This window comes from Rana temporaria, chromosome 2 (genome assembly GCF_905171775.1).
Source record: "Rana temporaria chromosome 2, aRanTem1.1, whole genome shotgun sequence".
Taxonomy (NCBI): Eukaryota; Metazoa; Chordata; class Amphibia; order Anura; family Ranidae; genus Rana; species Rana temporaria.
The window spans coordinates 443247263-443272745 of NC_053490.1; the positions used below are offsets into that span (position 1 = coordinate 443247263).

The 25483-nt window shown below is 43.4% G+C and overlaps 1 protein-coding gene across 2 annotated transcripts in view; it reads left to right on the forward strand.

Annotated features, from left to right (window-relative positions):
- The window catches only part of SGSM2 (small G protein signaling modulator 2), a 436818-nt gene that overhangs the window by 141598 nt on the left and 269737 nt on the right, over positions 1-25483 (forward strand). The window lies entirely within an intron of this gene.

Genomic DNA, 25483 nt, shown 5'->3' on the forward strand with positions numbered 1-25483 from the left:
ATGCATCCATAGCTGAATCCAGCATAGGGGACTTTATGTATTAGTGCTTTTTGCTATATCTTTGTGTAAATCCAAGGTGTTGAACCTTGAGGTCAGGGCCACAAATGGGATCCCATTCTATGTTCTTGCAGCTCAAGATTGCTGGACGTAATAGTCATTGACCTCCCTGGCGGTATGATTATGTCAGATTTTAGGTGCTGAAAGTGGTAGCATTATTTTGCATGGAAATTTGGCATTATAGTGTAGGCCTGTAAATCTTAGAAATAACTCACTTAAGGGCTCTTTCACACGGGGCGGATCAGTGAACCTCTGCTTGCTCAGCGGGGATCGCTCCGTTGATCCCTGCTGAGCTGGCGGATGACAGGGTGGTCCCCGCACACTGTGCAGGGACCGCCCTGTCAGATCTCCGCTTTCCTCTATGGGGGGATCGGATGAACACGGACCGTCTGTCCATGTTCACCCGATCCGTTCCGCAGACGGATGGAAAAATAGGGTTTTCCTGCAGAATCTGAGAATTGCGGCACCGGGCGAGATCGGGTGTCAGCGGATGTTCATCCGCTGACACCCGCGATCTCATAGGGACCAATGTATGTCCCTTTTTCATCCGTACACGGATGGATGAAAAAGTGGACATATGGGGCCAGATTCACAAAAGAGATACGACAGCGTATCTCCTAATACGCCGTCGTATCTCTGTGTTAGGGCCGTCCTAACTATGCGACTGATTCATAGAATCAGTTACGCATAGCTAGCCCTAAGATCTGACAGGTGTAATTGAATTACACTGTCGGATCTTAAGGATGCAATTCTAGGCCGGCCGCTAGGTGGCGAGGCCATTGCGGCCGGTGTAGAATATGCAAATGAATACTTACGGCGATCCCCGAACGTCCGAACGGCCCGTCGATCTAACTGTACGTCGTTTCCGTCGAGTTACGCCGCGAAAAATTAGGGCTGAGCCCTAGTTGTCCTAAGCCATGTTAAGTATGGCCGTCGTGCCCGCGTCGAAATTTAAAAATCAATGTCGTTTGCGTAAGACGTCCGTGAATGGCGCTGGACGCCATTTACGTTAACGTCTAAGCAAATGACGTCGGTGCGACGTCATTTAGCGCAATGCATGTCGAGTAATTTACCCAACAGAGCATGCGCAGTACTCTCGGTGCGGGAACACGCCTAATTTAAATGGTGCCCGCCCCATTTGAATTGGGCGGGCTTGCGCCGAGCGCATTTACGATACACCGCCGCAAGTTTACAGGTAAGTGTTCTGAGAATCAGGCACTTACGCTGTAAACCTGCGGCGGTGTAACGTAAATCACATACGTTACGCTGCCCAGGAGCAACGTAATTATATGTGAATCTGGCCCTAAGTCTGCCCCTGTGAAAGAGCCCTTAATCTGTCCAAACAAGAGTCTAGTAGACATCCTGGGTATGATAAAATCTGAAACACAAAATATAAATAATTATAACAAATAATATAATAATAATAATAATAATAATAATAATAAAAATGTAGTAATAATGTAATCAAATCAAAAACACTAAAATTTGCTCAGTTGCAGAATTGTCGCTGTCATTACTTTTAGTGTGTGAAGACAAATTTCCCCACAAATCACTGTCGCTCAATTCTGCAAGTGATTCTAATTTATTATCGCGGTTTTCTAGCTGGTCTAAAACCACTTTTGACACAAAGGGACACTTTTTGGTTGCTATGGACAATCTCCAGTTTTCAGGCAGAAAAAACAGTCTTTATTATATAAAACTGCATGCAGGAAACTGGACAGACCACTAGGGACAAAGGGGATGTGTAATTATTTTATAAAGTACTGTAATCTGTAAGATTACAGTATACTTTATGTATTGTGTGTTTTTACTTTTTTTAATTTGGATACCGAACTCCACCCCCGTGCGTCGCAACGTCGCAGGGAACGGAGCTCGGCACTCGGGCACTGTGTGAATCGAGCGGAGGAGCTCGCTCACACAGCGGGGAGACATCGCTGAAACCAGGGGACAAGGTAAGTAACTTTGCCTGGATCCTGCAATGCGATCCTGAGTCTGGCTCAGGGATACCGCTAATGGTACTGGAATTCCACCCCGAGCCAGACTCGGGAATACCGCTAGGCAGGTTAAAAAGGGTTCTATTAACCACTTAAGCCTGTTTTTCAGACTCTGTGTTTACACGTTAAAAACAAGTTTTTTTGCTAGAAAATTACTTAGAACCCCCAAACATTATACATTTTGTTTTCTAACAACCTACAGAATAAAATGGCGCCCATTGCAATACTTTTTGTCACACCGTATTTGCGCAGCGGTCTTACAATCGCACTTTTTTTTGGGAAAAAAAACACTTTTTTTAATAAAAAAATAAGATAACAGTAAAGTAAGCCCAATTTATTTATATTGTGAAAGATAATGTTATGCCAAGTAAATTGATGCCTCAAAAATTCGCCCGCTCGTGGAATGGTGTCAAACTTTTACCCTTAAAAATCTCCACAGGCGATGTTTAAAAAATTCTACAGGTTGCATATTTTGAGTTATAGAGGGGGTCTAGGGCTGGAATTATTGCACTCGCTCTACCGATTATGGCTATACGGAAACGGTTTGAACACCGTTTTCATATGAGGGCGCTACCCACGTATGCGTTCGCTTCTGCACGAGAGCTCTTCGGGACAGGGCGCTTTAAACATTTTTTTTTATTTTACTAGATTTTATTTATTTTTACACTGTTTTAAAAAAAAAAGGGAGTCACTTTTAATCCTATTACAAGGAATGTAAACATCCCTTGTAATAGAAACAAGAATGACAGGTCCTCTTAAATATGAGATCTGGGGTCATCGGATTGACCGATCATGTGTACGCGGCATAAGGCTAAGGCCCCATACACACGAGAGGATTTATCCGCAGATACGGTCCAGCGGACCGTATCCGCGGATAAATCCTCTCAAAGATTTCAGAGGATTTCTATGCGATGGCGTGTACACACCATCGCATTGAAATCCGCGCTGAAATCCTCTGCCGATGACGTGTCGCGCCGTCGCCGCTATTATGACGCGGCGACGGGCGCGACGCTGTCATATAAGGAATTCCACGCATGCGTCAAGTCATTACGACGCGTGCGGGGAATCCCTTTAGACGGATGGATCCGGTAAGTCTGTACAGACGAGCGGATCCATCCGTTGGAATGGATTCCAGCAGATGGATTTGTTGAGCATGTCAGCAAATATTCATCTGCTGGAAATCCATCCCAGGGGAGATTTATCTGCGGATAAATATCCCACGGAGTGTACACACCATAGAATCTATCCGCTGAAACCCGTTTGCACGGATTTATCTGCGGATAGATTCTATGGTGTGTATGGGGCCTCAGAAGAGGATAAGACGAGCAAATTATTTTCTGATCTGTGAACAATTTAAAGTATAGATGGAATTGGAGGAAGGGGCATATCTCATAAAGTCTCTGCTGAGATATCTAATTACTGAGGATGTGTAGGTGAGTACTACAAGATTGAAGTAATTCTAGAAGAGGGAGAAAGCCAGCTCATAGATGATGGTACGAGCCATTGTAAAGAGACAGGTAAGGAATATCAGTCTAGCAGCCGTATTTATTGTTCAGTGGCAACTGGCAAGCCTACAATTCAGTATGGGAAATAACTAGACATGTGCGTTCCCGTTCGTAACAAATGGATTTTCGTACGAATTTGTTAGTATTCGTACATTCGGATCAATTTTAAAAACCCGAAAAGCTGAAAGAACCAAAATACGAAAATTACGGAATTATGAATAAGCAAAATAACGAACAAGCGAAAATACGAACGTTTGATTGGACAATCTTACTAAAATACGAAACACCGAAAAAGCAAAAGAACGAAAATTATATCTATAACGAACGATTTGCATTCCGTATTTTAAATCCTTTGTCTGTTCGTATTTTCATTTGTATGTTTGTATTTTCATTTGTGTGTTTTGTAAATCCGTTTCTTTGTCTGTTCGTAAATTTGTGTACTTGTATCGTTCTTTCGAATGGGCACTGGGCAGTGTAGTTAGTGAGTGATGTATCTTACTTAACTACTAGCCGACCAGCCACCGTCATTATACGGCGGCAGGCCGGCTCTTCTGGGCGAGAGCCCGTAGCTATACGTCCGCTCCTCGAGCGGCCACTAGGGGCGCGATCGCCGCCGGGCACACGCGATCGCTCGTTACAGAGCGGGGACCGGGAGCTGTGTGTGTAAACACACAGCTCTCGGTCCTGTCAGCAGGGGAAATGCTGATCTTCTGTTCATACAATGTATGAACAGAAGATCAGTGTTTCCCCTAGTGAGGCCACTCCCCCCCCCCCCACAGTAAGAATACACCCAGGCATACTTAACCCCTTCCCCGCCCCATAGTGTTAACCCCTTCACTGCCAGTGGCATTTTTATAGTAATCCAATGCATTTTTATAGCACTGATCGCTATAAAAATGCCAATGGTCCCAAAAATGTGTCAAAAGTGTCCGAAGTGTCCGCCATAATGTCGCAGTACCGAAAAAAAATCGCTGATCGCCGCCATTACTAGTAAAAAAAATATATTAATAAAAATGCCATAAAAATACCCCCTATTTTGTAAACGCTATACCTTTTGCACAAACCAATCAATAAACGCTTATTGCGATTTTTTTTTACGAAAAATAGGTAGAAGAATACGTATCGGCCTAAACTGAGGGAAAAAAATGTTTTTTTATATATTTTTGGGGGATATTTATTACAGCAAAAAGTAAAAAATATAATTTTTTTTCAAAATTGTCGCTCTATTTTTGTTTATAGCGCAAAAAATAAAAACCGCAGAGGTGATAAAATACCACCAAACGAAAGCTCTATTTGTGGGGAAAAAAGGACGCCAATTTTGTTTGGGAGCCACGTCGCGCGACCGCGCAATTGTCAGTTAAAGCGGCGCAGTCCCGAATCGCAAAAAGTGCTCTGGTCTTTGACCAGCAATATGGTCTGGGGGTTAAGTGGTTAATATCTTAGCCAATCAGCTTATCTCTTTTGTGCTGAGTCACATTGTACAGTGTAAGGCCTCGTACACACGATCGGACTTTTGTGGATTTTTGTCTGAAGGGAGTTGGCCAGACTTTTGAAACCGAAAAAGTTTGTCCGATAGAGCGTACACACGGTCGGATTTTTTTGGAAAACGCTCATTTTGACGTTTGTTGGCAAAAAGTCCGACCATGTGTACGGGGCTTAAGAGAAAGTATATTTTAATATGGATTAGCCGCGTGTTGCTATGTATTTACGAAAGTACAAAATTATGAATCCATTAAACGAAAATTATTATCTAACAAAATTACGAATTTCGAATCAATGAAAATAAACTAGACAGAATTACGAATCATTCAGTATAAACGAAAATAAAACTGTTACGAAAATATGAACGGGTTCGAATAGAAAAACTTGCGTCTTACGAAATACGAATGGGTCCGAATAGGAAAACTTGAGTCTTACGAAATTACGAATCTACGGAACGAGACGAAACAAAAAAATAAGAAATTTTTTGTTGTGCACGTGTCTAGAAATAACTAGTGCGTTTTATATGTATTATATTAGACTAAAATAGTAGACGGTCAAGTGTAAGGGACATGACTATACCTGCGCATAGATCTGGGTGGGTAAGAATGCAATTCCATCAAAAGTTATCTCAGGCCAACAGATTTTATTTTTGAATTAGGCAAAATGGCTGCTAACCCTTAACCAGAGGTGACCCAACCATTTACTACAAATATTGTACTTCAGTGTTTCTCATCAGTGGCAAACATACCCATAGGACAAAGCCTGCCATCAGAGCTAGGTCTGTCCCAACAGTGTATTCACACTATGATCCTCAGATGGATCATTTACATTGTGTATTCCAATCGCTATCAACCACAAGCAAGGGCCCTTTCACACGGGGCGGATCAAAATGATCCGCCCCGTGAACCTCCATTTGCTCAGCAGGGTTCGCTCCGTTGATCCCCACTGAGGCAGTCATAAGTCTAAACACAGGACACCTTCACCCAATAGTAGTAGTAGTAGAAGTAGTCGGCCCAATTCATACATTGTACAGAGGCCAATGTGATCAGCTCTCTTAACTAACATGTTGAGTTCAGAATCAAACAAACCAAAAATAGTCTTAACATATATCCTGGGAGATATTGTGGATAAATATTACTGTCCCATTTTAAGTATTTCAAGACATATTTTCTCAGTCCCCCTGTGCCAGGATGGCACAGGGTGACTTAGACATAAGAGGTGAATGGGGAGCTGAAACAAGAGTTTCCCAACCTTTCCAAGGGATTCTGGGTTCCATGGGCCATCCCGTCACACATTAATATGTTGTATTTGAGTATACTTTAAAATGTGTAGCCTGTGTTGTTTTGGGCCTTTTTTAAATTTTGAGAGCCATTATTTGATTGGGCCCTTTAGTTAGCATACTTTCCTGTGTGGGGTTATGTTACTAGCCTCTTATATCTTGTGTTTTATTTGTTTTTTGTTTTGCAAAATACCGTATTTATCGGGGTATAGCGCGCTCCCGCGTATAGCGCGCACCCCTAAAGTTGCCCCAATTCCTGTGGAAAAAATATTTTTTTGTACTTACAGTTTTGGTGTCTTGCGCGGCGTCCATCGGCGGCCTCGTCGGGTCCGGCGTCCGTCTGCGGCTTCGAGTGTCCTCTTCGTCGGGTCCGGCGTCCTTCTGCGGCGTCCTCGCGTCCTCCCCGCTCGTTTCCCGCGCCGAGTTTGAATACTGCGCCGACATATACCGAGCACAGTACACTTGTGTATCGTCGGGCAGGCTCGGCAACTCTCGCGCTAACGTCCTGTACGTCCAGGACGTCAGCGCGAGAGGAGCCGAGACTGGGCGACGATACACGAGTGTACTGCGCTCGGTATATGCCGGCACAGTATTCAAACTCGGCGCGGGAAAGCGGGTATCGGCGTATACCGCGCACCCACGATTTTGCCCTAATTTTAGGGCAAAAAAGTGCGCGGTATACGCCGATAAATACGGTACTTAAATTTTTTTTATTGAAATATATTTATTTTGTTTCACACCTCATTAATTCAAACATACATTGTTCAGTATGTTTATGGAGGTTTGATCATTGCTGAATGGCAGAGATATTTGCAAGATTTTCCTTGGGGGGGGGGGGGGACAGTCTATTTATAAATGTGTGTTTTTAGATGTAGGCTGCAAAATGCTCAGTAGAGGTTAGAAAGAAAAACGAAATTCTCACAGCTGATGTGTGATAGTAAGACATGTGAGATCTCATGCTGTGTGACATCACAAGACTCAGAAATACGAGTATTGACAGCATTTTAATCCTTGGGAGTTTAATGCAGCTAACTGTATATACCGGTATGTTTGAATTTTAGTAACCTATTCAATTTCTACTTGCGACTATTAAGCAAAAAAAGTCAGACGATTTTCGGATCATGTGTACGGGCCATTAGTCTCCTAGGCTTTAGGTCATTAGTCATTTAAATTACAAATGCCAATATCTGCATATACTTTTTAAGGCTCGTACACACTATAAGAAAACCGGGAGAACATTTTCGCCCAAAGAATTTTCGTACAATTTTCGTATAGTGTGTACACAACTTTGGACAGCCGATTCTGAATTTTCGGACAAAAATTCCCAAAGGGACAAACTACAACTCTTTAATGTGTATAGTTTTCATACTGTTTTCATACTGTACTGCGTAAAATAAAAATCTGAAAAGAAAGACTGCGCATGATCAGATACAATAAACAACAAAAAAAAGCCTTTGTCGCATGAGAATATTTGTAAGAATTTTCGTAAAATTTTCTTTTATCAGTTCCGATTTGCTGTGAAACATTGAGAAAAATCGGAAGAACATTTGCCTTATTTTCTTATAGTGTGTACCACACTTTACTCTACAGGGTTGATTTACTACAACTATAGAGTGCAAAATCTGGTGCAGCTGTGCATTGTAGCCAATCAGCTTCTAACTTCAGCTTGCTCAATTAACCACCTCAGCCCTGAAAGATTTGGCTGCTCAATGACCAGGCAGTTTTTTGCGAAACGACACTGCGTTGCTTTAACTGACAATTGTGCGGTCATGCCACGCTGTACTCAAACAAAACGGATGTCCTTTTTTTCCCACAAATAGAGATTTCTTTTGGTGGTATTTTATCATCTCTGCGGTTTTTATTTTTTGTGCTATAAACAAAAAGTAACGACAATTTTGAAAAAAAAAACACAATATTTTGTACTTTTTGCTATAATAAATATCCCCATATATTTTTTTAAAAAAGCATTTTTTTTCCACAGTTTTTTTGCCAATATATCTTCTACATATTTTTGGTAAATAAATTGCAATAAGCGTTTCTTGACCGTATAGGAATTAGGTTGTTTCTTTGGTTAGTAATCTGCCCGTTCCTATGTTATGATTTACATTCCTTTGATGATTGGCACATAGCTAAATTCTAATCAGTGAGCTCTTACAGTGCCAATGTGGGCTGGATTGGCTTTTTTCCCATAGTCAAAATGGTCTTTCTTTATTGCCACTTCCTTGTTTGTCAGAACGAGGCTTGGTTATTTATAGCGGTGAGTCAGTGTACTGCCCATCCCCATTGAAAACGTCAACTTATGACGAAACGCGTCTGGGACGGCGTACAGTGACGTCACCACGCTCAACGTGAAGGAGGAAGGGCTCCCATAGTGCCAGCCGGCATTTGTCTTTTAAAGCTTTTACTTATAGATGTTTGTAAGTACGATCATCTTTATTTTAGATAAAACTTTTTCAAACCGTTATTATGCTATGGTCCGCTCTTTTTAATTTATGATCCGCGGACCATACGTATGACAAGGGTATAGCCTTCTGACGATTTGAGGATACACTGCTGAGCCTCCTGTCAACCCAGTGTTTAGCTGTGGGCGGAATACTACTTTCATTGCTGGTTTTATCTGCTATGTGGTAAGCTGCTCTTCATGTGGTGGCGGTCTTCACGGATGTTAAGCGCACTTGGGTGTTGTTTGTCCTGATCACATACATCAAGTTATTCACTCAGCAAATTTTGGGACATTATATAATTGATTCAATTTCATTTATTTATTTATATGGTCATAACTCACACTTATAACCTTATATTTCTATGTGTGTATTTACACTGGTAAATTTTTTTGGCCTCTGGTTGCTAATAAGATTTTTGTTGGCGCAGTTTTTTTCTTATGTTTATTGATTGGTTTGCGCAAATGTTATACCATCTACAAAATAGGGGATTGATTTATGACATTATTATTATTATTTTTTTTACTAGTAATGACGGCGATCTGCGATTTTTATCAGGACTGTGATATTGTGGCAGACACATTGGATACTTTTGACACATTTTTGGGACCATTGACAAATATACAGCAGTTAGTGCTATAAAAATGCACTGGTTACTGTATAAATGTCACTGGCAGGAAAGGGGTTAACACTAGGGGGCGATCAAGGGGTTAACTGTGTTCTAACTGTAGGGGAGATGGGACTAACTAGAGGAAGAGAGAGATCGGTGTTCATACATTGAATGAACACACGATCCTCAAGTCTCCTCTTCCCTAAAGAATCAGGATCTGTGTGTTTACACACACAGATCATGGTTCTCGCTCTGTCAGGAGCGTAGAGCTTTCTTTGAGTCCGTTTGACAGTCTATGTTAGAAAGAGCCCCCATCAGTGCCCATCAATGCAACCTCACCTGTGCCCATCAATGCAGCCTCACCAGTGTCCATCAATGCAGATTTACCAGTGCCCATTAATGTAGAGCCTTATAAGTGTTCATCAATGCAGCCCTTTACCAGTGCCCATTAATGCAGCCTCACCAATGCCCATTAATGCAGCCTCACCAGTGCCCCTCAATGCAGCTTTATCAGTGCCCCTCAATGCAACCTCACCAGTGTCCCTCATTGCAGCCTGATCAGTGCCCAATCGATGCAGCCCCACCAGTGCTCCTCAATTCAGCCTCACCAGTGCCCATTGATGCAGCCTCACTAGTGCCCCTCAATACAGCTTCATCAGTGCCCCTCAATTCAGCCTCACCATAGCCGAAGTGACCGACCGGTCAGTCCGCCCCTGCTCAAAGGTATTTAGTAGGGTTGAGGTCTGGGTTCTGTGCAGGCCATTGGGGTTCCGTCACATCAAACTCATTAAAGCGGTAGTAAACTGCCATATTTTTTTTTAAACCTGCAAGGCAAATTGATAATGTGCTAGTAAGCATTGCACTCTGATTGGACAAGCACATCCCAGGAGCCACTGTTTACTTCACAGAACTCTGAAGGAAGAGCACAGGTATGCCGTTCTCTCAGAGCGCATTCACCAGTGAGTTACATAGTTAGTCAGGTTGAAAAAAGACACAAGTCCATCCAGTTCAACCTTTAAAAAACAAGCAAAAATTAAATAATATATTACAACAACCCCATATACCCAATCTACACCCACAGTTGATCCAGAGGAAGGCAAAAAACCCCAGCAGAGCATGATCCAATTTGCTACAGCAGGGGAAAAAATTCCTTCCTGATACCCGGAGAGGCAATCGGATTTTCTCCGGATCAACTTTACCTATAATATTAGGTTAGGTGAGGTTAGGAGTTATTTACTGTGCCTATAGGTAAGCTGTATTATAGGCTTACCTATAGGTAACAATCAAGCAAGGGTGTTTACTCTCACTTTAACCACTTAACCCCCGGACCATATTGCTGGTCAAAGACCAGAGCACTTTTTGCAATTCGGGACTGCGACGCTTTAACTGACAATTGTGCCGTCGTGCGACGTGGCTCCCAAACAAAATTGGCGTCCTTTTTTTCCCACAAATAGAGCTTTCTTTTGGCGGTATTTTATCACCTCTGCGGTTTTTATTTTTTGTGCTATAAACAAAAATAGAGCGACATTTTTGAAAAAAATGAATATTTTTTACTTTTTGCTGTAATAAATATCCCCCAAAAATATATAAAAAAACATATTTTTTCCTTAGTTTAGGCCGATACGTATTCTTCTACATATTTTTCGTAAAAAAAAGTCGCAATAAGCGTTTATTGATTGGTTTGCGCAAAAGTTATATCGTTTACAAAATAGGGGGTATTTTTATGGCATTTTTATTAATATATTTTTTTTACTAGTAATGACGGCGATCAGTGATTTTTTTTCGGTACTGCGACATTATGGCGGACACTTCGGACACTTTTGACACATTTTTGGGACCATTGGCATTTTTATAGCGATCAGTGCTATAAAAATGCATTGGATTACTATAAAAATGCCACTGGCAGTGAAGGGGTTAACACTAGGGGGCGGGGAAGGGGTTAAGTATGTCCCTGTGTGTTATCTTACTGTGGGGGGGGGGGGTGGCCTCACTAGGGGAAACACTGATCCTCTGTTCATACATTGTATGAACAGAAGATCAGCATTTCCCCTGCTGACAGGACCGAGAGCTGTGTGTTTACACACACAGCTCCCGGTCCCCGCTCTGTAACGAGCAATCGCGGGTGCCCGGCGGCGATCGAGCCCGCCGGGCACACGCACGGGAGTCGGGGTCTAGTGGCCGCTCGAAGAGGTCTAGTGTCCGCTCGAAGAGCGGACGTATAGCTACGGGCTCTCGCCCAGGAGAGCCGACCTGCCGCCGTATAATGGTCGGCTAGTGGTTAAAGGGGTTTTTGGGACCATTGGCATTTTTATAGCGATCAGTGCTATAAAAATGCATTGGATTACTATAAAAATGCCACTGGCAGTGAAGGGGTTAACACTAGGGGGCGGGGAAGGGGTTAAGTATGTCCCTGTGTGTTATCTTACTGTGGGGGGGGGGGGGGTGGCCTCACTAGGGGAAACACTGATCCTCTGTTCATACATTGTATGAACAGAAGATCAGCATTTCCCCTGCTGACAGGACCGAGAGCTGTGTGTTTACACACACAGCTCCCGGTCCCCGCTCTGTAACGAGCAATCGCGGGTGCCCGGCGGCGATCGAGCCCGCCGGGCACACGCACGGGAGTCGGGGTCTAGTGGCCGCTCGAAGAGGTCTAGTGGCCGCTCGAAGAGCGGACGTATAGCTACGGGCTCTCGCCCAGGAGAGCCGACCTGCCGCCGTATAATGGTCGGCTAGTGGTTAAAGGGGTTTTCCACCCATTTTTTAAGTTTATTAAAAGTCAGCAGCTACAAAAAGTGTAGCTGCTGGCTTTTATTAAACTGACACTTACCTGCTCCACGGCTCCAGCGACGCGCCGACCGGGGCTCCGCTCCTCGTCCCCCCTCGCCAGCCGGCGTCTTCATTTCTAGTGTGGGCACCCGGCAGTGACAGCTTTCGGCTTCATGGCCGGGCACCCACTGCGCATGCGCGAGCGGCACTGCGCATGCGTGAGCGGCGCGGCGCCGTCCGACCGAACAAGCGCTCGCCTATAGGGAGGGGCTGTGAAAAGGCGATTAAGCTAATTGCCTTTCCAGCCCCTCGGCGGAAGGAGGAAGTGGGACAGGAAGTCCCCTTCTCCTGAAGCCCCCACTCCCCCCCCAAAAAAAATACATGCCAAATGTGGCATGTAAGGGGGCGAGGAGTGGGTTAAGAGGAAGTTCCATTTTTAGGTAGAATTCCTCTTTAAGTCTTGTCTTTTAGACCTTGCTCTGTGCACTGAGGCACACACATACTAAAACAAAAAAGGGCTTTCCTTAAACTGTTGCTACAAGTTTGAAAATACACAATTGTCTAAAATGTCCTGATATAATGTAGCATTAACCCTTTACTGGAAACACCTGAACTCAGTCATGTGAAGGAGTCCATATACATTTGACCATATAGTGTAGCTGTTATTTATTTTGATATGTAGGCTTGGCAGTAACAATACATTTACATTTTTACTTAGGCTGTAGACCTTTGCTTGACCTGTTTCTTGATAAATTTGCTTTTTGATTAGTTCTGTAAGCCAATCTGAAAACTATCTTTTATCATTTCTTGCATTTGAACTCTTTATTTATGAGTCATGGGAAACCATTTTGATCAGTGATTCACTTATTAATCTGTACTACTTAGAAGAGCCTACGTGGATATAATGCATGTCATGTTGACGTCTGTACTTATGGGTCGTCCCATTCACCCTTTTCCCCCTAGTGTGATTAATGCTGAGTGACTTGAAGAAAAGTAGTTATGCTGTCCTTCCTCTATTACGTCATTTAGACAGGATACTGTGTAGATAGAGTTGCATCTGCATCTATGTTTGTATCTTCTTATTCACAGCTTGTAATACGTATGTATACCTCTACAAGGCATACACTAATTTTTTCCCATTAAGTCAACCTAAGCCAAGCCTAAACCCTGACCATATACAGGCATACCCCGCTTTAAGTACACTCACTTTACATACACTCGCGAGTAAGGACATACCTGCGAGTGTATGTAAAGTGCCTTACAAGTACTGTACGGACATTTTGCAGCCGCAGTAGAAGGAGCTGAAGCTCCGAGAGCATACCCCCACCCTTTTCCAGTGTGCCCCTGACACCCCCACCACAGTCCCTGAGACCTCAACTACAGCTCTTGACACCCCCACTACAGTCCCTGACCCCCCACTACACCCTAGAAGTGAAAAAGGGTATTGTTTCACTTTAAGTACATTTTCGTTTTACATACATGCTCTGGTCCCGTTGTGTACTTAAAAGTGGGGTATACCTGTATGATCAAAGCTACAACTCACCTGGTAAAGGTAGATGGCTTATTGAACAGTGAAATTGTGAATCAACTTTCTGCACACTACTATAAACTCTTAAGGCCCATACACACGATCAGACTTTTCGACAACAACGGTCCGACGGACGCGTTTAATTGGACAATCCGACCGTCTGTATGCTCCATCGGACAATTGTTTTCAGTTTTTCAACAGACAAATATTCACTGTGCATGCTCTCAAACTTTCCGACAACGAATGTCCGATGGAGCATAATCCGATCGTGTGTACAAAAGTCCATCGGACTAAAGTCCAAAGTACAAACACACATGCTCCGAACCAATGCTAAAGATCAGACAACAATAGCAGAAGTTGCCCAAAGGGTGGCGGTAAAGAGCTGAAAAACCATGTGGTTTGGTGAATGCTGGCTGAAAAAGTTCTACTGTGTGTATGCATACCAAGTTCATGGCCAACGCCCCTTCGGACCAAAATCCACGGAAAAGTCAGATGGAAGTCCGGTCGTGTGTACGAGGCTTAAAACATTTCTCAGCAAACTTTGCATGCAGGTATTTTAGGTATAAACATTGCAATACATATTCAAGCTAGCCAACTGCATCAAATTATTCTTGGTTTATCTAGTCCCTACTTTACTCTTCAAGATACCAAATACATATTTGCTTATAGCATACTTCAAAAGATATCATGCCAATATGGGGCAAATAGGCATATTTGAAGGAGACCTACAAACTGGGAGTCTCTCCACAAGAAACAGGAAGATAGAATTCTCTGATTTCAGCCCATATACTAATTCTGGGGCAGTACGTATAAAGGAAGAACACTGAGCAAGTTCTACTTCAGTGTTGTGAGAATGATAAGCATCTGGGGGTCTGAGAATGTGTAAGAACTTTAAAGCCCTGCACACACGATCGGTTTGTCTGATGAAAACAGACTGTTTTCATCAGACAAACCGATCGTGTGTGGGCCCCATCGGTTTGTTTTCCATCGATGAAAAAAAATAGAACATGTTTTAAAATTTTCCGATAGAAAAAAAGATCGTCTGTGTGGAAGTCCATCGGTCAAAAATCCACGCATGCTCAGAATCAAGTCGACGCATGCTCGGAAGCATTGAACTTCATTTTTCTCAGCACGTCGTAGTGTTTTGCGTCACTGCGTTGGATTTTTGACCGATGGTGTGTAGGCAAGACTGATGAAAGTCAGCTTCATCGGATATCCGACAAAAAAATCCATCGGATTAGATTCCATCAGATATCCGATTGTGTGTACAGGGCTTTATGCAGGTGTTTGCCATCAGAGCAGATTGTTTTTATGGTGTAGGTTTCTGAAAGATGATGTTTGACACTAATGATCAAAAACATTTTACTCCACCTTGACTTTTCCAGTGTATATAGACTGTCGCAGTTGCATAAAGCGTTTTTTAATCATGCAGCTGAACACAAACATATAGCCCACAGATACTGATGTCTTTGAGCACTGTTCATTGAGTAAAACCACAAACCATCTTGCAATGCCCCGTACACACAATCGGAATTTCCGATGGAAAAAGTCAGACAGACTTTTTCCATCTGAAATTCCGACCGTGTATGCCCCGTCTGAGGAACTACTAAAGCCCCGTACACACGATCGGAAATTCCGATGAATTCCATCAGAGTTTAGATAGAGAACATGTTCTCTTTTACTCTGATGGAATTCCGATGTGATTTTGGTCAGACAAAGGTCCGATCGTGTGTACGGGGCTTGAGGGTTTCTGTATGTTTGGATCCTAAGCCAACCATCCTACTTTTTTTTTAGCTATATAAAGCAGTCAATGCTTCTGATCTGTAGCATTGCTTGTAATTTTGGGGCTGTTTCTGAATAACTAGAGAACGATAATCAGCACCTCAGGAGTAGGAGGCCCAGATTCTGAAAGGGCTTACGACGGCGCAAGGCCATTTGCGCCGTCGTAAGTCCTAATCTGGGCCGTCGTATCTATGCGACTGGTTCTTAGAATCAGTTACGCATAGATATCCATTAGATCTGACAGGAGTAAGGCTCTTACGCTGTCAGATCTTAAATGCAATTTTTTTGTCGCCTCCGTCGTTTTACCCCGTTGTCTATGCAAATTAGCTATTTACGCGAAATTCCCGAACGTACGCGCGGTCGACGCAGTGAAGTTACGACGTTTCCGTATCTTTTGCGATGCGTAAAGTTGCCCCATGCTATATGAGGGGCAACCAATGTTAAGTATGGCCGTCATTCCCGCGTCAAAATTTAAAAATTTACGTCGTTTGCGTAAGTCGTCCGTGAATGGCGCTGGACGCCATTTATGTTAACGTCGAAGCCAATGACGTCCTTGCGACGTCATTTCGCACAATGCACGTCGGGAAATTTTAGGGACGGCGCATGCGCAGTACGTTCGGCGCGGGAACACGCCTAATTTAAATGATCCACACCCCCTACCCGGATCATTTGAATTAGGCGGGCTTGCACCGGGGGATTTAGGCTACGCCGCCGCAACGTGAGACAAGCATTTGCCCATAAAACTTGCGGCGGCGTAACGTAAATGAGATACGTTACGCCGCCACATTTTTACGCAAATCTACCAGAATCTGCCCCAGAGTCTCTCGTTATAGTTCAGAAAGGTTTTCCTACCTTTTCACTACAAACAGGCTTCAATCTCACTATGTTATGGAGATGAGTGAAAGATAGGTTGATGTTGGTTTTGGGCAAGTATCATGGCCTCTCCCAGGGCGCCTACCTGAAATGCAGGGATGGGCACATATTTCCCCATCTATCCTACACATGTTCTTGCCATCAACAGAATAAAATAAGTGAAACATATTGTACTATTTTAAATTATGCTGTTTATCTTGATGGCTACACTTATTAAGATTATTCTTTTCAACGCTAATCAAGACATAAGGAAACTCAGCATGCTACGGCCCTCTACTTTTTTTTTTTATTATTATATTCTTGTATTTAGCTGGAGAAGGTCTGCTGGACGGTGTGTTAAACCCATTTCAGATCTCGGGAGAAGGTCAGCTTAATTATAAGATTGCTAAGTATGGTGTGGCGTCATCTTGACATGATAGCATGAGCCCAGCTAAAATGTAAATTTGCCTGCTAGAAAGACAAGGATGGAGATGAGTCATTATCCATTACCCTGACAAGCCGATAACATGCTTTCAAGGACCCATGCAGACCCCTATAGAAATGCTTTGGGTAATGTGTGTTAAATGTCTAGTCTGATGACTAGTGTTGCTCACGAATATTCGTATTGCGAATATTCGGCTCGAATATGGCATATTCGAGTATTCGCGAATATATCGAATTTCGCGGCCAATATCCGCTATTCCGAATATTCGCATTTTTTCAATTTTATTTTTAAAACAGATCACATCCTAGTGATCTCCATCGACGTCTAAAAGCATTGCTGGTATGATTAGAGACACTGGGCCAAGTAGCTGAAGCGATCATTTTATATTGCCGAATATTCGCAATGCGAATATTCGGCAATAGGAATATTGCGCGATTATTTTCTCCGCCCTTCTTTTGCATCAGAGTTCTCCTACCACAGTTGTTAAAATTTCGCTATCATTTTCGCATCTGCATTAGCGCAATTTCGCAATATTGTTTTTTGGATAAAATGTCACGAATATTCGATTTCAGAATATTAGCGAATACTTTCTCCGCCCTTCTTTTGCATCGGAGCCAATCAGAGTTCTCCTACCACAGTTGTCGAAATTCCGCAATCAATTTCGCATTCGCATTTGCGAAATTTCGATACTATATCTTGAATATTCGATTTCAGCATGAGCCAATCAGAGTTCTCCTACCGCACTTGTCGAAATTTCGCAATTATTTTCGCATTCGCAATAGCGAAATTTTGCAAAAATTTCATTTGGATAAAATATCACGAATATTCGATTTTAGCGAATATTTCTCGAATATTCGGCTATATATTCGTGATATATCGCAAAATCGAATATGGCGTATTCCGCTCAACACTACTGATGACACCACATAGTGAGCTTTGATGGAGTTTATGGGTCTCCTATTCTGTGTTATTAATATAATTACCAGTAAAGTGATTTAAATTTAATATATTTTTGTGTTTTACATTTTATTCTGTATGTATATTTTAATTGACTTAAAACTTGAATAAAGTATAAAAAACTTCTGTTCCAATAGTCCAACTCTTGCAAGGTCCCTCATTAGTGCTGGTCTTGGTTGCTCAGCACAGACTAAGGCCCCGTACACACGACCGAGTTTCTCGGCAGAATTCAGCCAGAAACTCGATCGGAGCCGTATTCTGCCGAGAAACCCAGTCGTGTGTACACTTTTGGCCGAGGAAACCGACAAGGAACTCGTCGAGCCAAATAGAGAACATGTTCTCTATTTCCTCGTTAGTCAATGGGGAAACTTGGCACGCCGAGATCCCCGACGGCTTCACAAGGAACTCGACGAGCAAAACGATGTGTTTTGCCCGTCGAGTTTCTCGGACGTGTGTACGGGGCCTGACACTGGGGCTGTGCCAGAAATGTAAACTGAGCGGTACATGCTGAATAAATAGTAGTATATACTATATGCAGTAGGGGAACTTGTGTTGGCATAAACCTTGTACACATACACAGACTTTCATGTTATCAAGAAGACTCCACCTTTGTCTTTCATCCATGTCAATTATAAAGCCAAAAAAATTTCAGCCACTGTGTTGGCAATTCTGTAAAATATAAGAAATTCTGTAGAATTTGTACAACAAAAAATTTGATTTTTTGTTTCTTGCCATCATCAAGAGCAGATTTAGCTGTAATATAAGAAATCACAAAGCTATTCCACATACCAGTTTCATCCTAATGCCAGAATATCATGTATACAGTAGATGGACTTATTGATTGTTTCCAACTAGTAATTCAGTATGCAGCTAGCTGTTCTATTAACTCACTTAAAGGAAACCAATAAAAACATTGTAGCAGAACAATCAGCTAGTATTTTATACCTTGATACATCCGGTACTATCAGTCATGACTGCCAATGCATGCACGGGAACCATTCCCGTGCATGCATTGGGTCTGATGCCAAAATATATAATAAAACAAATAAACTCATAGGCCCGGATTCAGAAAGCACTTACGCCGATGTATCTTTATATACGCCGCGTAAGTGCACAGATGCGCCGTCGTATCTATGCGCCTGATTCTTAAAGCTAGATACGCCTGAATTTTGGCTCCCTCCGACCGACGTAAGTCTCCTACGCCATCGTATCTTGGGTGCATATTTACGCTGGCCGCAAGGGGCGCTTCCATTGATTTATGCGTTGAATATGCAAATGACCGAGATACACCGATTCACGAACGTACTTGCGCCGTCGCTGTAATCTACGCCGTTTACGTAAGGCATACGTCCGACGTAAAGTTAAGCCTCATAAAGCAGGGGTAAGTCATGTTAGGGTATGGACCATGGAACAGCCGTGGGATTTTACATCATTTGCGTAAGTCGTACGTGAATGGGGCTGGGCGTAGGTTACGTTCACGTGGAAGGCATTGAGCCGTCGTATCTTAGGGCGTATATGCGACGTGATTCTGAGCATGCACGCGCATGCGCTGTTCGTTCGGCCCTTCATTTACATGGGGTCACGCTTCATTGTAATACATCACGCCCACTACCTGCCTACTTTGAATTAGGCGGACTTACGCCGGCCCATTTACGCTACGCCGCCGTGACTTAGGGAGCAAGTGCTTTGTGAATACTGGCCTTGCCTCTCTATGTTATGTCGGCGTAGCGCATATGAGATGCGCTACGCCCGCACAAAGATATGCCGCTGTACGTGAATCTAGGCCATAGTATAGAAAAGTGGACCACAAACAGAAGTATCCACACAAAATATTTTTTTCAGGACCTCCGTATGGCTGTCACAGTGGTCACATGATAGGGAATCAGTCCTGCTGACTAGCAGTCATTAGTGCAGTAAGCATGCTCTCAGCAAAGAAACATTGGTTGCCCAGTGTCACATATGTGCGGCGTGTAGGCATGAAAGGATAAGTTCACCTTACGTAACATGTTACAATGTTACACCCATATTCATGGTGTCAATTGGGTCCATACTCCCCCCCCCCCCCCCGGTACCCCGGCTCTGACAGACGTCCGAATCCTCTGCCCGGCAGGGGCGTTGCTAGGTGCCAAAAAGACCAGGGGCTTTAGCCTGAAGCCAAGCTGGCACCAGGGGGGGTGCGGGCGAGGTCGGTGGAGTGGCGCAGGGTGAACTACCTGACACACATACGCTGACCTACGTGAGTGTGTGTGTGTGTCAGTACACACACACACTGACATAACCTGCCTACACTAACACTGACATGACCCAATAATGCCGCCCGGCCACATCACTCATTTACAGTCCTCTGTGAACGGAAAACTACTAGTCCCAATATCCTTTGTGGCTGTCGGCACTGTGCAGCACCATTGTAGTTAATTAAGTCTTCCTTTCATATTGTATCTGGTTGCCCATATGATATACAGGCACACAGATGCACTGACAGGTCTGCATGGTACCAGCGATCTGCTGATCCCTTGTGCAATGCTTTAGATGCTCCAGTAAAAAAAAAAAATCAAATTTTTTTACCTGCAAAAGAAATAAGCATTTATTATTTTTTGTTAAAAGGTGAACTTATCCTTTAAAGCCCACCTTTTTGCCTCTGCACATATGGGTTACGTGGGTGGCAACACGTTAACATGTGTTACAGGGTGTTATTCGGTGCGGACAGGAAGCCCGCTGACACCTGATGACCCATTGGTTGTTAAGGACACATCGCCTCAGTGCAAAAGCCCTCGGGCTTTCACATTCAGAATGCTGGGCAGGAGTTTTTCAGGCAGTATTTAGGCGCTATTTTTTGCGTTGTATCGCCTGAAAAACTCCTCAGTGTGAAAGGGGCCTAAATAAAAGACAGTTTTTTGGCATGATCAGTCATATAATGCCATAATTTCAAAATTTCTGCCAGGGTATGCAAACTTGACATGTGAGCATGACTGTGTGTATATATATATATATATATATATATATATATATATAGATAGATAGATAGATAGATAGATAGATAGATAGATAGATAGATATAAATATAGATATCTATATATATATATACATCATTTCCCCCCTTTTATAGGTTGAACTAAGTGGTCTTTTTTTCAACCTAACTAACTCTGGGCCAGATTCACGTAGCCCGGGCACAACGTAACTTAAACGATTTAAGTTACACCGCCGCAAATTTCCCAAGTTAGTGCCCGATCCACAAAGCACTTACCTGGAAATTTGCGGCGGTGTATCCTAAATCCGTCCGGCGCAAGGCGGGCCCAATCGAATGGGGCGAGTCCCATTTAAATTAGGCGCGCTCCCACGCCGGACGTACTGCGCATTCTCCGTCGGGTAAATTACCCGACGTGCATTGCGCTAAATGACGTCGCACCGACGTCATTTGCTTAGACGTTAACGTAAATGGTGTCCAGCGCCATTCACGGACGTCTTACGCAAACGACGTTGATGTTTAAATTTCAACGCGGGAACGACGGCCATACTTAACATGGCTTAAGACAACTAGGGCTCAGCCCTAGTTTTACGTGGCGTAACTCGACGGAAACGACGTAGAGTTGGATCGACGGGCCGTTCGGACGTTCGGGGATCGCCGTAAGTATTCATTTGCATATTCTACGCCGGCCGCAATGGCCTCGCCACCTAGCAGCCGGCCTAGAATTGCATCCTTAAGATCCGACAGTGTAATTCAATTACACCTGTCGGATCTTAGGGCTATCTATGCGTAACTGATTCTATGAATCAGCCGCATAGTTAGAAACAGAGATACGACGGCGTATCAGTAGATACGCCGTCGTATCTCGTTTGTGAATCTGGCCCTCTGTAACTATGTAGGTCTTGTGATTAGACATTTGATGAAAATTTGCCAACTCATAGGTTTACCTCTCTGTGCAGAGACACTAGCAGTGTGGCCCCATTTAATGCCCTGTACACACAACCGGTTTCCCCGTCAAGCTGTCTTGCATACACGCGGTCACATCAAATTCCGACCGTCAAAAACGCGGTGATGTACAACACTACGACGAGCCAAGAAAAATGAAGTTCAGTGCTTTCGAACATGCGTCGACTTCATTCTGAGCATGCGTGGTTTTTGGTCCGTCGGAATTGCATCCAGTCGAAAGGAAATTTCAATAGAAATTGTTTTCATCTGAAAAATTGAGAACATGTTCTCTATCTAATTCCGTCTGAATTTTCAACGGAAAAAGTCAGAATGGGCATACACACGGACGGGGCATTACTGTCCTTCAGGCTTTAGGGAGGGGGCCAGACTGTGACCAGTGGGAGTAGAAAATTTCCCATCATTGATTTTAGCAGGATAAACAGTACCCCATTGTTGGTATTATTAGGAGCAATAGTGCCCCATCATTGGTGTCAGTTGGATAAAGGCAAGAAAAGGGTTGCATCAAGCCCCCGGGCAAACTAGATTTTTAACATTAGATAATGCATTGGATTGAATTATTTCTTTGGCTAAGTAAATGTCAAAGTAAATTCCTTTATTAAAATGTAAGAGCAGTGTGGTGAAAGGTGGGGGAAAACTGTGGTAGAGGCTTTGTAGATTAATGGCGTTGAATGCAGTGACACCACAGCTTACCCTGTCTCCTGTAAAGCATCTGATCTGACATTTGCTAGATATATATGTTTACCAAGACAAACTCTGCAGTGTGTTTCTCTGTGATAAGTGTGAGGCAAAATATATTATCCATCCCTTTAACCATTTCAATGATCAAATTCACAAAATAGTGAACATATATGGAGGAGCATTATTTTCTTGATCCTTAAGGGAGGTCCATGCCTAGTAAATATGTGCGTAATTTACTGACATCCATTTTCCATCGTCTGTGTTTTGTTACATGACATTGAACATCAGTAGATATGAGGACAGTGTTTAATGATATATTCTCTTAATCATCCATTAATAAAGATTGCATTTTATAGTAAAATTCTGATCACAAAAAAGGGCTCGCCTTTGTCTTGTTAGGAGTGTCGGCTTATATATTGAATACTTCTGCAGTTACTAAGAAACATAATTGGTTAATGAGTGTAGCTACATGTTTGTCAAAAGAGAATGAAATCCATCTAATGTCTGCATGGTCCCATGAGAGTTTCTGCATAGGAAATTATATTACACAGACATCATTATCAGGTTCTGGCAAGGGGCTGGGTGTTTTCCAGACCTCACTGTGCCATAATCCATATTCAACATTGCGCTTTGTCAATCAGGTCACATTGGTGAGTTGATTACCCACTGGATATTTTCTTTCATACGGGCACTTTTATTGAGATATTTTCCTCAGAGCTCATATCAAGTCTAATGCCGCGTACACACGATTGGATATTCCGTCTGAAAAACCTTGGATGGTTTTTCCGACGGAATTCCGCTCAAGATTGGCTTGCATACACACGGTCACACAAAAGTTCTCTGAACTTTCGACCGTCAAGAACGCAGTGACGTACAACACTACGACGAGCCGAGAAAATTAAGTTCAATGCTTCTGAGCATGCGTCAAATTGTTTCCGAGCACGTGTCGGAATTTTGCCCGTCGCAATTGCTACAGATGAACGGAATTTCCGATAGGAATATTTTTCGTCTGAAAATTTAAGAACCAGCTTTCAATCTTTTGTTTCCCAGAAATTCCGACAGCAAAAGTCCGATGTAGCATACACACGATCTGAATTTCGGATCAAAAGCTCACATCGAACTAGTCTTGTCGGAATTTCCGATCGTGTGTACGCGGCATTACTCTTCTTCTGCTCTGGAAATGTAAAACATACTAAGAGTAGAATCCGGCATAGGGAATATGGCTTTCTTGTGATGAACAGGGGACGTCTTGCAAACACAGTATCCAAGAGAGGTAACAACCTGATAGATTCCCCAATCCATTGGTGTCCTATAATGGATTATAAATTCAGGGGCCCAGATTCAGTAAGCAATTGCGCTTGCGTAACCATAGTTACGCAGTGCAATTGCTGACTTGTGCCGGCGTAACAAGTTCTCCTGATTCAGAGAACTCGTTACGCCGACTGCAGCCTAAAATCTGCGTGGCATAAGGCTCTTACGCCTCGCAGATTTTAGGCTGCATTCTTGCGTTGACCGCTAGGGGGCGCTCCCATTGTGGTCAACGTATAGCATGCAAATTGCATACTTACGCCGATTCACAATGTTGCGCGTACGCAAGTTACGTCGGTTGCGTACTGCGTCTTTAGCGTAAGGCTGCCCATGCTAAAAGCAGGGGCAGCCAATGCTAAAGGATACCCGGCGTTCCCGCGTCGCGACGTTTGAATTGTACGTCGTTTGCGTAAGTGAATCGTGAATGGCGCTGGACGCCATTCACGTTACTTAGAAGCAAATGACGTCCTTGTGACGTCATTTGCCGCAATACACGTCGGGAATGTTTCCCGACGGAGCATGCGCTGTACGCTCGGCGCGGGAGCGCGCCTAATTTAAATGATTCCCGCCCCCGGCGGGATCATTTACATTGCGCGCGCTTACGCCGGGCAATTTTGCCGGCGCGCCCTCGCAATTTACGGAGCTACTGCTCCGTGAATCGAGGGCAGCGCAAATTATTTGCGGGGGCGTAGGGCAAAATCGTTGCCCTGTGCCTCCGCAAATAATGCGCAAATCGTACCTGAATCCGGGCCTGGGTTCATTAGTGAGGGATATTTCGACAGAGAACATGAATACTATGAGCAAGAATTTCTCTTTTGTCTTTGTGTGTACTTGAATTAGGAACTGTTTTCATTGCTCTGAGCAAACTAGTATCAGATAAGAGATTTTTTTTTATAGGGTAACAAGGGCAATTCTTATTTTAGACACTGTGGTGAATGGTTCCCAGTGCATGGTTCTGCCAAACTTTTGTGCAAAGTATCACAAGTCATACAATCTAGTACTGCCCATTGCAATGGGATGGTAGGTTATTCATTGTACAAATAGCCTCTGCAGTATGAATTTTATCTCACATTTTGACTTACCACATTGCATTGCACAAGCATAAAGTACAATGCTTACTGCCTGTAAGCCCAGAGATTGTCATATCAAGACAAAGCAAGCCAAATAAGGAACCCGATCATAATGAGAGAGAAGGATCCTCCGTTTCCACTGCAAATCATTTGGGAATTTATGAAGTAGGACCAGAACTGAAAAAGAATACTTATCTGTGAAAGGGATACGGCATAAGCATCCCTGGGCACCAGCTATATCGGAGAAAAGCATGCCGATGGAGTAAAACTGGAATTAATTGCCTATTAAATGAGATGTAGAAGGTAACAGAGGCATACAGTAGTTGATGGTTTTTAGGTTTCTTGTGCTTTCCTGACTTATGCCTTGTACACACGGCCAGTTTTCCCATCTGGAAAACTGCCATGACAGCTTTTGGCCGTGTGTATGCTCCATGGCAGTTTTCCCGACAGGAAAACCGCCGGGAATCCCAGCAGGAAAAATGAGAACATGTTTTCTTTTTTCCTGCAGGGATTCCCGGCAGCCTTTTTCCCGGCAGTTTTCCTATGGGAAACACTGCGATGTAGCATACACATGGCCGGGACTCCCAGCCAAAGCTCTCATGGCAGTTTTCCTGGCAGGAAAACCGGCCGTGTGGCTTTCCCCTCGGTTTTCCCGGCGGACTTTTTACCGCCGGGAAAACCGAACGTGTGTGCAAGGCATAAGAAAGTATTTTAGACAGGTGGAACTATAGAAAGTGGCCATACACTAATGTGGGTCCAATTTTTGCTATGCACAGAGGCCCCACACAATCACTG